Raw genomic sequence first — 13,438 nt, 5'->3', positions numbered from 1 at the left:
ACCAAGGTGGCGGAACTAGCCCGATTATTAAGGGCAAACTCAGCTAACGGCAAGAAGGTCACCCAATCGTCCTGATCAGCAGAGACAAAACACCTCAAATAAGCCTCCAAAGTCTGATTAGTTCGCTCCGTCTGTCCATTAGTCTGAGGATGGAAAGCAGACGAAAACGACAAGTCAATGCCCATCCTACTACAAAAGGATCGCCAGAATCTGGAAACGAACTGGGATCCTCTGTCTGACACAATATTCTCAGGGATGCCGTGCAAACGAACCACGTTCTGGAAAAACACAGGAACCAGATCGGAAGAGGAAGGCAGCTTAGGCAAAGGAACCAAATGGACCATCTTGGAGAAGCGATCACATATCACCCAGATAACAGACATGCCCTGAGACACTGGAAGATCAGAAATGAAATCCATGGAGATATGTGTCCAAGGTCTCTTAGGGACAGGCAAGGGCAAGAGCAACCCGCTGGCACGAGAACAGCAAGGCTTAGCTCGAGCACAAGTCCCACAGGACTGTACAAATGACCGCACATCCCTAGACAAGGAAGGCCACCAAAAGGATCTGGCCACCAGATCTCTGGTGCCAAAAATTCCTGGGTGACCTGCCAACACCGAGGAATGAACCTCGGAAATGACTCTGCTGGTCCACTTATCAGGCACAAACAGTCTGTCAGGTGGACAAGAATCAGGCCTATCAGCCTGAAATCTCTGCAACATACGTCGCAGATCTGGAGAAATAGCTGACAAGATAATACCATCCTTAAGAATACCAACAGGTTCAGCGACTCCAGGAGCATCAGGCACAAAGCTCCTGGAAAGAGCATCGGCCTTCACATTCTTAGAACCTGGTAAATACGAGACAACAAAGTCAAAATGGGAGAAAAACAATGACCAGCGGGCCTGTCTAGGATTCAGGCGTTTAGCAGACTCGAGATACATCAGATTTTTGTGATCAGTCAAGACCACCACACGATGCTTAGCACCCTCGAGCCAATGACGCCACTCCTCAAATGCCCATTTCACGGCCAACAACTCCCGATTGCCCACATCATAATTTCGCTCCGCAGGCGAAAACTTCCTAGAGAAAAAGGCGCAAGGTCTCATAACAGAGCAACCAGGGCCTCTCTGCGACAAAACGGCCCCTGCTCCAATCTCTGAAGCATCCACCTCAACTTGAAAGGGAAGCGAGACATCAGGCTGGCACAAAACAGGCGCCGAAGTAAACCGACGTTTCAACTCCTGGAAAGCCTCCACGGCAGCAGGAGCCCAATTAACCACATCGGAGCCCTTCTTGGTCATATCCGTCAAAGGTTTCACAATGCTAGAAAAGTTAGCGATAAAACGACGGTAGAAGTTTGCGAAACCCAAGAACTTCTGAAGACTCTTAACTGACGAGGGCTGAGTCCAATCAAGAATAGCTCGGACCTTGACTGGGTCCATCTCCACAGCAGAAGGGGAAAAAATGAACCCCAAAAAGGGAATCTTCTGTACACCAAAAAGACACTTTGAGCCCTTGACAAACAAAGAATTTTCACGCAAAATTTTAAAGACCATCCTGACCTGCTCCACATGCGAGTCCCAATTATCAGAAAAAAACAGAATATCATCCAGATAAACGATCAGAAATTTATCCAGATAGTTCCGGAAAATGTCATGCATAAAGGACTGAAAAACTGAAGGGGCATTAGAGAGCCCAAAAGGCATCACCAAGTACTCAAAATGACCTTCGGGCGTATTGAATGCGGTTTTCCATTCATCCCCTTGCTTAATGCGCACAAGGTTGTACGCACCATGAAGGTCTATCTTGGTAAACCACTTGGACCCTTTAATCCGGGCAAACAAGTCAGACAACAGCGGCAAAGGATACTGAAATTTGACAGTGATCTTATTTAAAAGCCGATAGTCAATACAAGGCCTCAAAGATCCGTCCTTTTTAGCCACAAAAAAGAATCCCGCACCAAGAGGGGAAGAAGACGGACGGATGTGTCCTTTCTCCAGAGACTCCTTGATATATGAACGCATAGCGGTATGTTCAGGTATCGACAGATTAAACAGTCTTCCCTTAGGAAATTTACTGCCTGGAATCAAATCTATTGCACAGTCACATTCCCTATGAGGAGGCAATGCACTGGACCTGGACTCGCTAAAGACATCCTGATAATCAGACAAGTACTCCGGAACTTCCGAAGGCGTAGAAGAAGCAATAGACACAGGCAGGGAATCCTCATGAATACCACGACAGCCCCAACTAGACACTGACATAGCCTTCCAGTCAAGGACTGGATTATGGGTCTGTAACCATGGCAGCCCCAAAACAACCAAATCATGCATTTTATGTAGAACGAGAAAACGTATTACCTCGCGGTGTTCAGGAGTCATGCACATGGTAACCTGTGTCCAATACTGCGGCTTATTTTCTGCCAATGGCGTAGCATCAATACCCCTAAGAGGGATAGGATTTTCTAATGGTTCAAGAATAAAACCACAGCGCTTAGCAAATGAGAGATCCATAAGACTCAGGGCAGCACCTGAATCTACAAACGCCATGACAGGATAAGATGACAGTGAGCAAATCAAAGTTACAGACAGAATAAACTTAGGATGCAAATTACCAACGGTGACAGGACTAACAACCTTAGATATACGTTTAGAGCATGCTGAGATAACATGTGTAGAATCACCACAGTAGTAGCACAAGCCATTCCGGCGTCTATGAATTTTCCTCTCATTTCTAGTCAGGATTCTATCACATTGCATCAAATCAGGTGTCCGTTCAGACAACACCATGAGGGAATTTGCGGTTTTTCTATCACATTGCATCACATCAGGTGTCTGTTCAGACAACAACATGAGGGAATTTGCGGTTTTGCGCTCCCGCAACCGCCGGTCAATTTGAATAGCCAGGGACATGGTATCATTCAGACCTGTGGGAATGGGAAAACCCACCATAACATTCTTAATGGCCTCAGAAAGGCCATTTCTAAAATTAGCGGCCAGTGCACACTCGTTCCAATGTGTCAGCACGGACCATTTCCGAAATTTTTGGCAATACACCTCAGCCTCGTCCTGGCCCTGAGACATAGCCAGCAAGGCTTTCTCTGCCTGAATCTCAAGATTGAGTTCCTCATAAAGTAAACCGAGCGCCAGAAAAAACGCATCAATATCAGCCAATGCCGGATCTCCTGGCGCCAACGAAAAAGCCCAATCCTGAGGGTCACCCCGTAAGAATGAAATAACAATTTTTACTTGTTGAGCAGAGTCTCCAGACGAACAAGGTTTCAGGGACAAAAATAATTTACAATTATTCCTGAAATTCCTAAACTTAAATTGGTCTCCTGAAAACAGTTCAGGAATCGGAATCTTGGGTTCAGACCTAGGATTTCTGGTAACATAATCTTGTATACCCTGCACACGAGCGGCAAGCTGGTCCACACTTGTAATCAAGGTCTGGACATTCATGTCTGCAGCAAGCTTAAGCCACTCTGAGGTAAAGGGGAAAAGAAAAAAAAAAATGAGAGAGGGAAAAAAAAACTCAAAATTTTCTTTCTTATAATCCCACTTCTGCAATGCATTAAACATTTAATACTGGCCTGGCATACTGTTATGACCCCAGTGGACAGGGTCTCAGAGGAACGTGTAAGTCTGCAAGATACAAAAATCCAGCTCATAGGGCTGTGGTAACTGGGTTGACCAAATAGCTACTCCTAACGCCAACACTAGAAGTAGCCGGGGATCATGCCTACGGTGATCGCTAGATGACTCGCGCCAGCCGGAGAATCTAACTACCCCTAGGAGAAGAAAACAAAGACCTCTCTTGCCTCCAGAGAAAGGGACCCCAAAGCAAGATACAAGCCCCCCACAAATAATAACGGTGAGGTAAGAGGAAATGACAAACACAGAAATGAACCAGGTTCAGCAAAGAGAGGCCAGCTTACTAATAGCAGAATATAGCAAGATAACTTATCTGGTCAACAAAAACCCTATAAAAATCCACGCTGGAGATTCAAGAACCCCCGAACCGTCTAACGGTCCGGGGGGAGAACACCAGCCCCCTAGAGCTTCCAGCAAAGGTCAGGATACAGATAGGAACAAGCTGGACAAAAATACCAAACAAAACAAAAGCAAAAAGCAAAGAAGAAGACTTAGCTTGAAAAACAGGAACCAGGATCAGAGGACAAGAGCACAACAGATTAGCTCTGATTGCAACGATGCCAGGCATTGAACTGAAGGTCCAGGGAGCTTATATAGCAACGCCCCTGAACTAACGGCCCAGGTGAGGATATAGAAAAAGACAGACGCTCCAGAGTCAAATCACTAATGACCACTAGAGGGAGCAAAAAGCAAAATCACAACAGTTAGGGCTAAAGTTAGGGTTAGGGTTGGGGCTAACTTTAGGGTTAGGGTTGGCGTTAAAGTTACGGTTAGTGTTGGGGCTAAAGTTAAGGTTAGGGTTAGGGCTAAAGTTAGGGTTGGGGCTAGAGTTGGGGTTAGGGTTAGGGTTTGGATTATGTTTATGGTTGGGATTAGGGTTAGGGTTGTGTCAGGGTTAGGTTTGTAGTCAGGGTTATGGTTAGGGGTGTGTTGGGGTTAGGGTTGCAGTTAGGGTTGGGATTAGGGTTCGGGGTGTGTTGGGATTAGTGTTGGAGTTAGAATTGGGGGGTTTCCACTGTTTAGGCACATCAGGGGCTCTCCAAACGAGACATGGCATCCGATTTCAATTCCAGCCAATTCTGTGTTGAAAAAATCAAATGGTGCTCCTTCCTTTCCGAGCTATGCCATGCACCGAAACAGTAGTTTACCCCCACATATGGGGTATCGACGTACTCAGGACAAATTGGACAACAACTTTTGTGGTCCAGTTTCTACTGCTACCCTTATGAAAATAAAAAATTGGGGGCTAAAAAATCATTTTTCTGGAAAAATAATTTTTTATTTTCACGGCTCTGTGTTATAAACTTTAGTGAAACACTTGAAGGTTCAAAGTCCTCACAATACATCTTGGTAATTTCCTTGAGGGGTCTAGTTTCCAAAATGGGGTCACTTGTGGGGGGTTTCTATTGTTTAAGCACATTAGTTGCACTGCAAACGAAACATGATGCCGGCAGACTATTCTATCAAAGTCTGCATTCCAAAAAGGAGCTCCTTCCGTTCCGAGCTTTGCCATGCACCCAACAGTGGTTCCCCCCACATATAGGGCATCAGCGTACTCAGGACAAATTGTACAACAACTTTTGGTGTCCAATTTCTCTGGATACCCTTGGTAAAATAAAAAATTGGGGGGACTAAAAAATTAAAAAATCATTTTTGAGGAAAAAAAATATTTTTTATTTTCACAGCTCTGCGTTATATACTTTAGTGAAACACTTGGGTGTTCAAAGTTCTCACAACTCATCTAGATATGTTCCTTGGGGGGTCTAGTTTCCAAAATGGCATCACTTGTGGGTGGTTTCCACTGTTTAGGCACATCAGAGGCTCTCCAAACGCGACACGACGTCCAATCTCAATTCCAGCCAATTCTGCATTGAAAAAGTCATACGATGCTCCTCCGAGCTCTGCCGTGTGCCCAAACAGTGGTTTACCCCTACATATGGGGTATCAGCGTATTCAGGAGAAATTGCACAACAAATTTTGTGGTTCATTTTCTCTTTTTAGATTTGTGAAAATAAAAAAAACTGATTCTGAAATAAAATGTTTGTGAAAAAAAGTTAAATGTTCATTATTTCCTTCTACATTGCTTCAGTTCCTTTGAAGCACGTAAAGGGTTAGTTAACTTCTTGAATGTGGTTTTGAGCACCTTGAGTGGTGCAGTTTTTAGAATAGTGTCACTTTTGGGTATTTTCTGTCATGTACACCCCTTAAAGTGACTTCAAATGTGATGTGGTCCCTAAAAAAATGGTTTGTAAATTTTGTTGGTCAACGTTTAACCCTTATAACTTCTTAACAAAAAAATGTTGTTTCCAAAATTGTGCTGATGTAAAGTAGACATGTGAGAAATGTTATTTATTAACTATTTTGTGTGACATATCTCTCTAAAATTAGAGAGGCACAAAAATTAAAAGTTTGAAAATTGTAAAAATTTTTGCCATATTTCCATTTTTTTCATAAATAAATGCAAGTCATATCAAAGAAATTTTATGAATAAGATAACGTACAATATGTTACGAAAAAACATTCTCAGAATCAGCAGGATCCGTTAAAGCGTTCCAGAGTTATAACCTCATAAATTGACAGTGGTCAGAATAGTAAAAATTGGCCTGGTTATTAAGCTGCATATTGGCTCTGTCACTAAGGGGATAAATGACTCGTCCACAACTACCCCCCTCCCGGTGCCCTTGATACATGGCAGAGGCAGAGAAACACTATCAAAGGTCTGGGACAGTTTTCTCAGACCCTCCCATCGCCTACGCCCTGATGTGCGGGATATACTGACAAGGAGGGAATAGTTTTGCAAGATGCTGAAGGAGTACCTTGTTGACCATACCAGCGTCCTTCGTGGTTCCTCTGTGCCTTACAACTATTGGGTATCCAAGCTAGACACGTGGCATGAACTGTCTCTCTACAACTGCCCTATTGCTAACATTTTGTCAGAGCGCCCTTTAGTGCCACCGGGGATATTATAACTGATAGGCGCATTCGCCTGTCAACTGAAAATGCTGACAAGCTGACTTTTATCAAAATAAACAAGGGCTGGGGTGGACAAGACTTCTCAACACCATCAGACAGCAGCAAAACATAAACTCAAATCCAGTTTTTTTTTTCTGGTCTATTCCCATGCACCTGTTCCCACCCACACGTGTGTATACGTTTCAGGATTTTGTCTTTTTTTTGTGGCATCCTCTCCTCATCCTTCTCCTCCTCAAGCACCATATCAATAGGGTGATTATCCTACCCTCGCTATAAATATTTAAAGGGGGTTTATGGTGCCCGCATTAAGAATTTTGAGAGGCCTATCTCAAACATTCTTTGATATACATGTATACCCCCCAGGGGTAAATGTTTTTCAGCAGATGCACTTTGTGCATGCGCATTACCTGTCTAGGATACCCACTCCATAATAATGGCAAAAAATTGTTTTCTCAGGCCTTATACTATGTCTTTTCAAAGGGGTATTGGTGTGCCTCCTTCTAATTTTAAACATCTCTGTTACTTAGTGCCTATGCTTTACCAGTGTAGGAGATCCATTTATTAGTAATGAGAAAAAAATGCTTTTCTGAGGCTACACCTTCTAGTTGAGGGAACATTTTTGGAAATCAAAAGAGTCAGTGGGTTCTATTAGTATATGATCCAGTGCCTTGTTGTGGGCTGTCAGGTGTTTGTCACATAGGGTATTCTCACACTGCATACAGGATTTCACAGCCAGGACAGGTGACTTTGTACAGTAAGTACAGAAGATCCTGGTCTCCTTCATATCAGGCTGAGTAGATGCAAAACACTTTATTCCCCAGCAAGGTTGATAACATAACAGTTCTTGATGCTGCTATGTTAAACTCAGGTACGGACTGGGGCTGAAATTCAGCCCTGGCATATGAAATCACACAGGCCCGTGCTGTCCCCATCTCCAAGCACTGGATGGGATATATTACTAATATTACCCTGCATGGAGGAAAGCAAGATTTACTACAAGACCATTATTTCTAATGATACCTCCGTCATAACTCTTCATAGTATGGGTATCTTGAGAACACCGATTCTGTTAACAAAGTAGCAGACAAGGCGGCCCATGACCAGACAGGCCCTTCTGGCATTTGCCAGAATTGCCAGATGGCCAGTCCAGCCCTGGTTAAACTAATAGCTTTTTTTAAAGGGCTAATTCAAATAGATTCTATTCTCTAATTCCGCTCTTATCAGCAATGTGTGTAGAGTGAGCTGTCGCAGTAGGGATAATGCATTACAGGCATCTAGTCAGGGATTATTGCCTTAGAAATTAAAATCTTTGCTGCTGCAACCTTACAAAAAATATAAAGGTAACATTTATTTTATTCCCTACTAATACCGCTGTTAGCTGTGTTTAGTGTAGGGATAGGTGTTAGGTATCTTCTGCTGGAAATGAGTGTTCATTCTGGTCACATACATCTCTTCCACGGTCAATAAATTGATCGCTTTTTTCCATATACCCATTGACAGACTCATGTTTTTTACAGTGATCTGTACTCAGAAATTCATCAAAGCAGACAGGGTTGCTTGCGTTCCTCCAGAGTTTGTTGCTGCCACATACAAAGAGATTCTTTTTTGGGCCGATTCAAATCTCTTCTATATTCTGCAATAATACCGCTCTTATCTGAAATTCATGTAGGGTGAGCTGTTGCAGTAGGGATAGCATAGTACAGGCATTTAGTCAGGGAATATTGCCTTATAAATTATTTATAATCCTTGCTGCTGCAACCTGAAAAAATAAGATATCAAAGTAACAAGTATTCTTTTCCCTATTAATACCTTTGTTTGCTTTGTTTAGTATAGGGATAGGTGCTAGATATCATCTGCTGGAAATAAGCGTTCATTCAGGTCACATACATCTCTTCCACAGTCCATAACTTGGTTCCTTTTCACCATACACTCATAGACAGATTCATGTTTTTTACGGTGATCTGTACTCAGAAATTCATCAAAGCTGGCAAAATTAACTGACTTAATGTGTCCTTTCGCAGTTTCTCTGTAGCATGTGTATGTAAGAGGTAGCGGTGGGAGACTTTATGCTATTGGATTTGAAATTGCCACTTCTGAACACTTTTTCCTTTGTTTCCATCCATTTCTGAGTGCTCCCTGAAGTATGCTTTGGGTCATTGTCCTGCTGGAAGTTCTATGACCTAGGACGCAAACCCAGTTTTCTGACACTGGGCACTACAATGTGACCCAAAATCCTTTGGCAATCTTCACATTTCATGATGCCTTGCGCATAGTCAAGGCACCCAGTGCCAGAGGCAGCAAAACAACCCCAAAATATCTTTGAACCTCCACCATATTTTACTGTAACTACTGTGTTCTTTTATTTGTAGGCCTCTTGTCATTTACAGTAAATAGTAGAATGATGTGCCTTACCAAAAAGCTCTATCTTGGTCTCATCTGTCCAAAAGACGCCTGCTATCCATTTTCAGACTGATTTTTTTTTTTTTTAGAAATTAATGTATATCATAAAAAAAAATTAACTGCACATTACACATATGGCCAGGCTGCAGCGCAAGCTCGGTGCTGGTGCCTGCCTGCAGAAGGGGATTTTTTTTTGCAATATATATATAATATTCATAATGTAAATGAGTTTAAAGGAGACAGTGTGAAGAGGGAGCCCATTATGGAAAGAAAAGGACAATATGGACGGTTTACAGGGAGGGATGATTATTTGGTGGGTACATTTCATAATATTCAGAAATATTATAATGACACTTATTTTTAAGGGAACAGTGTCAAGATGTGCTGCACAAGACCGGAGAAGATGGAAGTGGATGTGTAAGGTCATCATGGCATTTGATGGCGGCGGTGCAGAATTTCAAAAGGAGGCAGGTCACTGAATAATCAGTGAGTGGCATAAGAAGCAGAGTAGGCTCATGGGGGAGAAATAGAAGGGGAAGAGCAGAACAAGAAGAGGAGGCTGGTGGGGGACGAATGAGAAGGAGTCCCTGCCACCACAACCCACCCCGAGGCACACAAGTTATCATTTTATGAAAACTTCATAAGGTGAGTATTAAGCAACCACTGAGTGAATCCCTTCATTTCAGGCATCATATTAATCAGCATCACAGTGTCATTATGGCCAAGCCTTGAGATTATAGCGCTCAGTCCTGCTGACAAGTTCTTTTTAAGATGTGTATAAGTTTGGGCACCAAACTGAATGAAGGCCTAGATTCGGCTCTGGTAAGATGCTAGAAAATTGGATTGAAGATGACTGTATGCTACTTGTATTTTCACTTATGAAAACATCTATAAATCCTTACAACTTTTCTAAAAAAGTATTTTAAATGTTTGCTGCTGGCTGGCACAAGCAAGTATTAGTTTGCTACAACAAGGGTGCCTCATTCTTCACTAGAATCATCTAGGGATGTGAATGCATCTCAAAGAGGTGGAACTGGTAAAGCTTCTCCCTGGTAATGCAGAGCCAGATGGTCACCCTGGGTTGCACAGCCCTCAAATGATCAGCTGTACCAAAATTGCTCCTACACACGCACACACACCATTACATTACCAGTGTGCATTCTTTAGCTTCCCAGCTTGCATCCCTCTCTACACCAGCAGCCCTTGCTGTGACAAGTGATTGGAGCTCTCAGGGACAAGGGGAGGGGGAGAGCTGGGATCATTCTGCTTTTTTCACTTAAGAAAAAGCTGTAATCAGGGCCCGGGGGGCAGAATTGATTAGGTCGCTGCGGCCTTTAAAAGAGAGAAGGGAGGGAGAAAAATCGAATTATTGGACAGGCGCCTTTTAAGAGCCGCAGTTTTAATTTATTTTCTTATATTCAGTCAATAGATGTATTTTTTTTTAAACAAGTCCCGCGGTTTATAAATTGATTCTGTGCATGGAGAAAAACAAACAAAACCATTTAACTTCTCTGCCTTCTCTTTCATTTATTTCTTTGGGGTATTTTTTTTGTAATTTTACTTATTAATTTAAATTCCTGACATTTATCTAAAAATACATTAAAGTAAGGGCAGTCAAGTAAGTGCAAGGACACCCCCTAGTCTGGTTCGATAGGAATTATTACAACACTCAATGATTAATTGTGGCTGTGCTGAGTGTATTTAGGTCTGAGCTTTGAAGTGAGACTTAATACAACCCAGTTAGCATCACAGTGGTGGGTTTCTCCTTTGGAAAAGCTGCATAGATTTGATCACCAGTTGTCTAACAGAGTAATGGCTTTTAATACATCAATTTAGAGATATGCTATATCAATCATCGATTACGACTGTTATTATTTGTCAGAATAATAAACATTATTTGCAGTTTTAACTAAAAACCTGCAAACCTTTCAACTCACAAATCAAGAATTGTATTTAATATGCATATGAAAATATCTAAAGAATAGTGTTGAGCATTCCGATACCGCAAGTATCGGGTATCGGCCGATACTTGCGGGTATCGGAATTCCGATACCGAGATCCGATACTTTTGTGGTATCGGGTATCGGTATCGAAACAACATTAATGTGTAAAATAAAGAATTAAAATAAAAAATATTGCTATACTCACCTCTCCGACGCAGCCTGCACCTTACCGAGGGAACCGGCAGCGTTGTTTGCTTAAAATTCGCGCTTTAACTTCCTTACGCGAAGTCCCGGCTTGTGATTGGTCGCGCGCCGCCCATGTGACCGCGACGCAACCAATCACAGCAAGCCGTGACGTAATTTCAGGTCCTTCAGGATTTTAAAATTACGTTCCGGCGTTGTGATTGGTTGCGTCGCAGTCACATGGGCGACGCGACCAATCACAAGCCGTGACGTCACGGGAGGCTGGACACGCGCGCATTTTAAAATGCGCGCGTCTCCTGCCTCCCGTGACGTCACGGCTTGTGATTGGTCGCGTCGCCCATGTGACCGCGACGCAACCAATCACAGCAAGCCGTGACGTAATTTCAGGTCCTTCAGGATTTTAAAATTACGTTCCGGCGTTGTGATTGGTCGCGTCGCAGTCACATGGGCGACGCGACCAGTCACAAGCCGTGACGTCACGGGAGGCAGGAGACGCGCGCATTTTAAAATGCGCGCGTGTCCAGCCTCCCGTGACGTCACGGCTTGTGATTGGTCGCGTCGCCCATGTGAATGCGACGCAACCAATCACAGCAAGCCGTGACGTAATTTCAGGTCCTTCAGGATTTTAAAATTACGTTCCGGCGTTGTGATTGGTTGCGTCGCAGTCACATGGGCGACGCGACCAATCACAAGCCGTGATGTCACGGGAGGCTGGACACGCGCGCATTTTAAAATGCGCGCGTCTCCTGCCTCCCGTGACGTCACGGCTTGTGATTGGTCGCGTCGCCCATGTGACCGCGACGCAACCAATCACAGCAAGCCGTGACGTAATTTCAGGTCCTTCAGGATTTTAAAATTACGTTCCGGCGTTGTGATTGGTCGCGTCGCAGTCACATGGGCGACGCGACCAGTCACAAGCCGTGACGTCACGGGAGGCAGGAGACGCGCGCATTTTAAAATGCGCGCGTGTCCAGCCTCCCGTGACGTCACGGCTTGTGATTGGTCGCGTCGCCCATGTGAATGCGACGCAACCAATCACAGCAAGCCGTGACGTAATTTCAGGTCCTTCAGGATTTTAAAATTACGTTCCGGCGTTGTGATTGGTTGCGTCGCAGTCACATGGGCGACGCGACCAATCACAAGCCGTGATGTCACGGGAGGCTGGACACGCGCGCATTTTAAAATGCGCGCGTCTCCTGCCTCCCGTGACGTCACGGCTTGTGATTGGTCGCGTCGCCCATGTGACCGCGACGCAACCAATCACAGCAAGCCGTGACGTAATTTCAGGTCCTTCAGGATTTTAAAATTACGTTCCGGCGTTGTGATTGGTCGCGTCGCAGTCACATGGGCGACGCGACCAGTCACAAGCCGTGACGTCACGGGAGGCAGGAGACGCGCGCATTTTAAAATGCGCGCGTGTCCAGCCTCCCGTGACGTCACGGCTTGTGATTGGTCGCGTCGCCCATGTGAATGCGACGCAACCAATCACAACGCCGGAACATAATTTTAAAATCCTGAAGGACCTGAAATTACGTCACGGCTTGCTGTGATTGGTTGCGTCGCATTCACATGGGCGACGCGACCAATCACAAGCCGTGACGTCACGGGAGGCTGGACACGCGCGCATTTTAAAATGCGCGCGTCTCCTGCCTCCCGTGACGTCACGGCTTGTGACTGGTCGCGTCGCCCATGTGACTGCGACGCGACCAATCACAACGCCGGAACGTAATTTTAAAATCCTGAAGGACCTGAAATTACGTCACGGCTTGCTGTGATTGGTTGCGTCGCGGTCACATGGGCGACGCGACCAATCACAAGCCGTGACGTCACGGGAGGCAGGAGACGCGCGCATTTTAAAATGCGCGCGTGTCCAGCCTCCCGTGACGTCACGGCTTGTGATTGGTCGCGTCGCCCATGTGACTGCGACGCAACCAATCACAACGCCGGAACGTAATTTTAAAATCCTGAAGGACCTGAAATTACGTCACGGCTTGCTGTGATTGGTTGCGTCGCGGTCACATGGGCGGCGCGCGACCAATCACAAGCCGGGACTTCGCGTAAGGAAGTTAAAGCGCGAATTTTAAGCAAACAACGCTGCCGGTTCCCTCGGTAAGGTGCAGGCTGCGTCGGAGAGGTGAGTATAGCAATATTTTTTATTTTAATTCTTTATTTTACACATTAATATGGTTCCCAGGGCCTGAAGGAGAGTTTCCTCTCCTTCAGACCCTGGGAACCATCAGGAATACCGTCCGATACATGAGT

General features: G+C 44.6%; 1 long non-coding RNA gene across 1 annotated transcript in view; it reads right to left on the bottom strand.

The window, feature by feature from the left end:
- LOC143773774 (uncharacterized) overlaps positions 1–13,438 on the bottom strand; it is a 48,836-nt gene that overhangs the window by 34,776 nt on the left and 622 nt on the right. The window lies entirely within an intron of this gene.

Source organism: Ranitomeya variabilis, chromosome 5 (assembly GCF_051348905.1).
Source record: "Ranitomeya variabilis isolate aRanVar5 chromosome 5, aRanVar5.hap1, whole genome shotgun sequence".
NCBI classification, from domain to species: Eukaryota; Metazoa; Chordata; class Amphibia; order Anura; family Dendrobatidae; genus Ranitomeya; species Ranitomeya variabilis.
The sequence above is the reverse complement of the archived record's forward strand: the minus strand, read 5'-3'. Positions and strand labels throughout refer to the sequence as shown.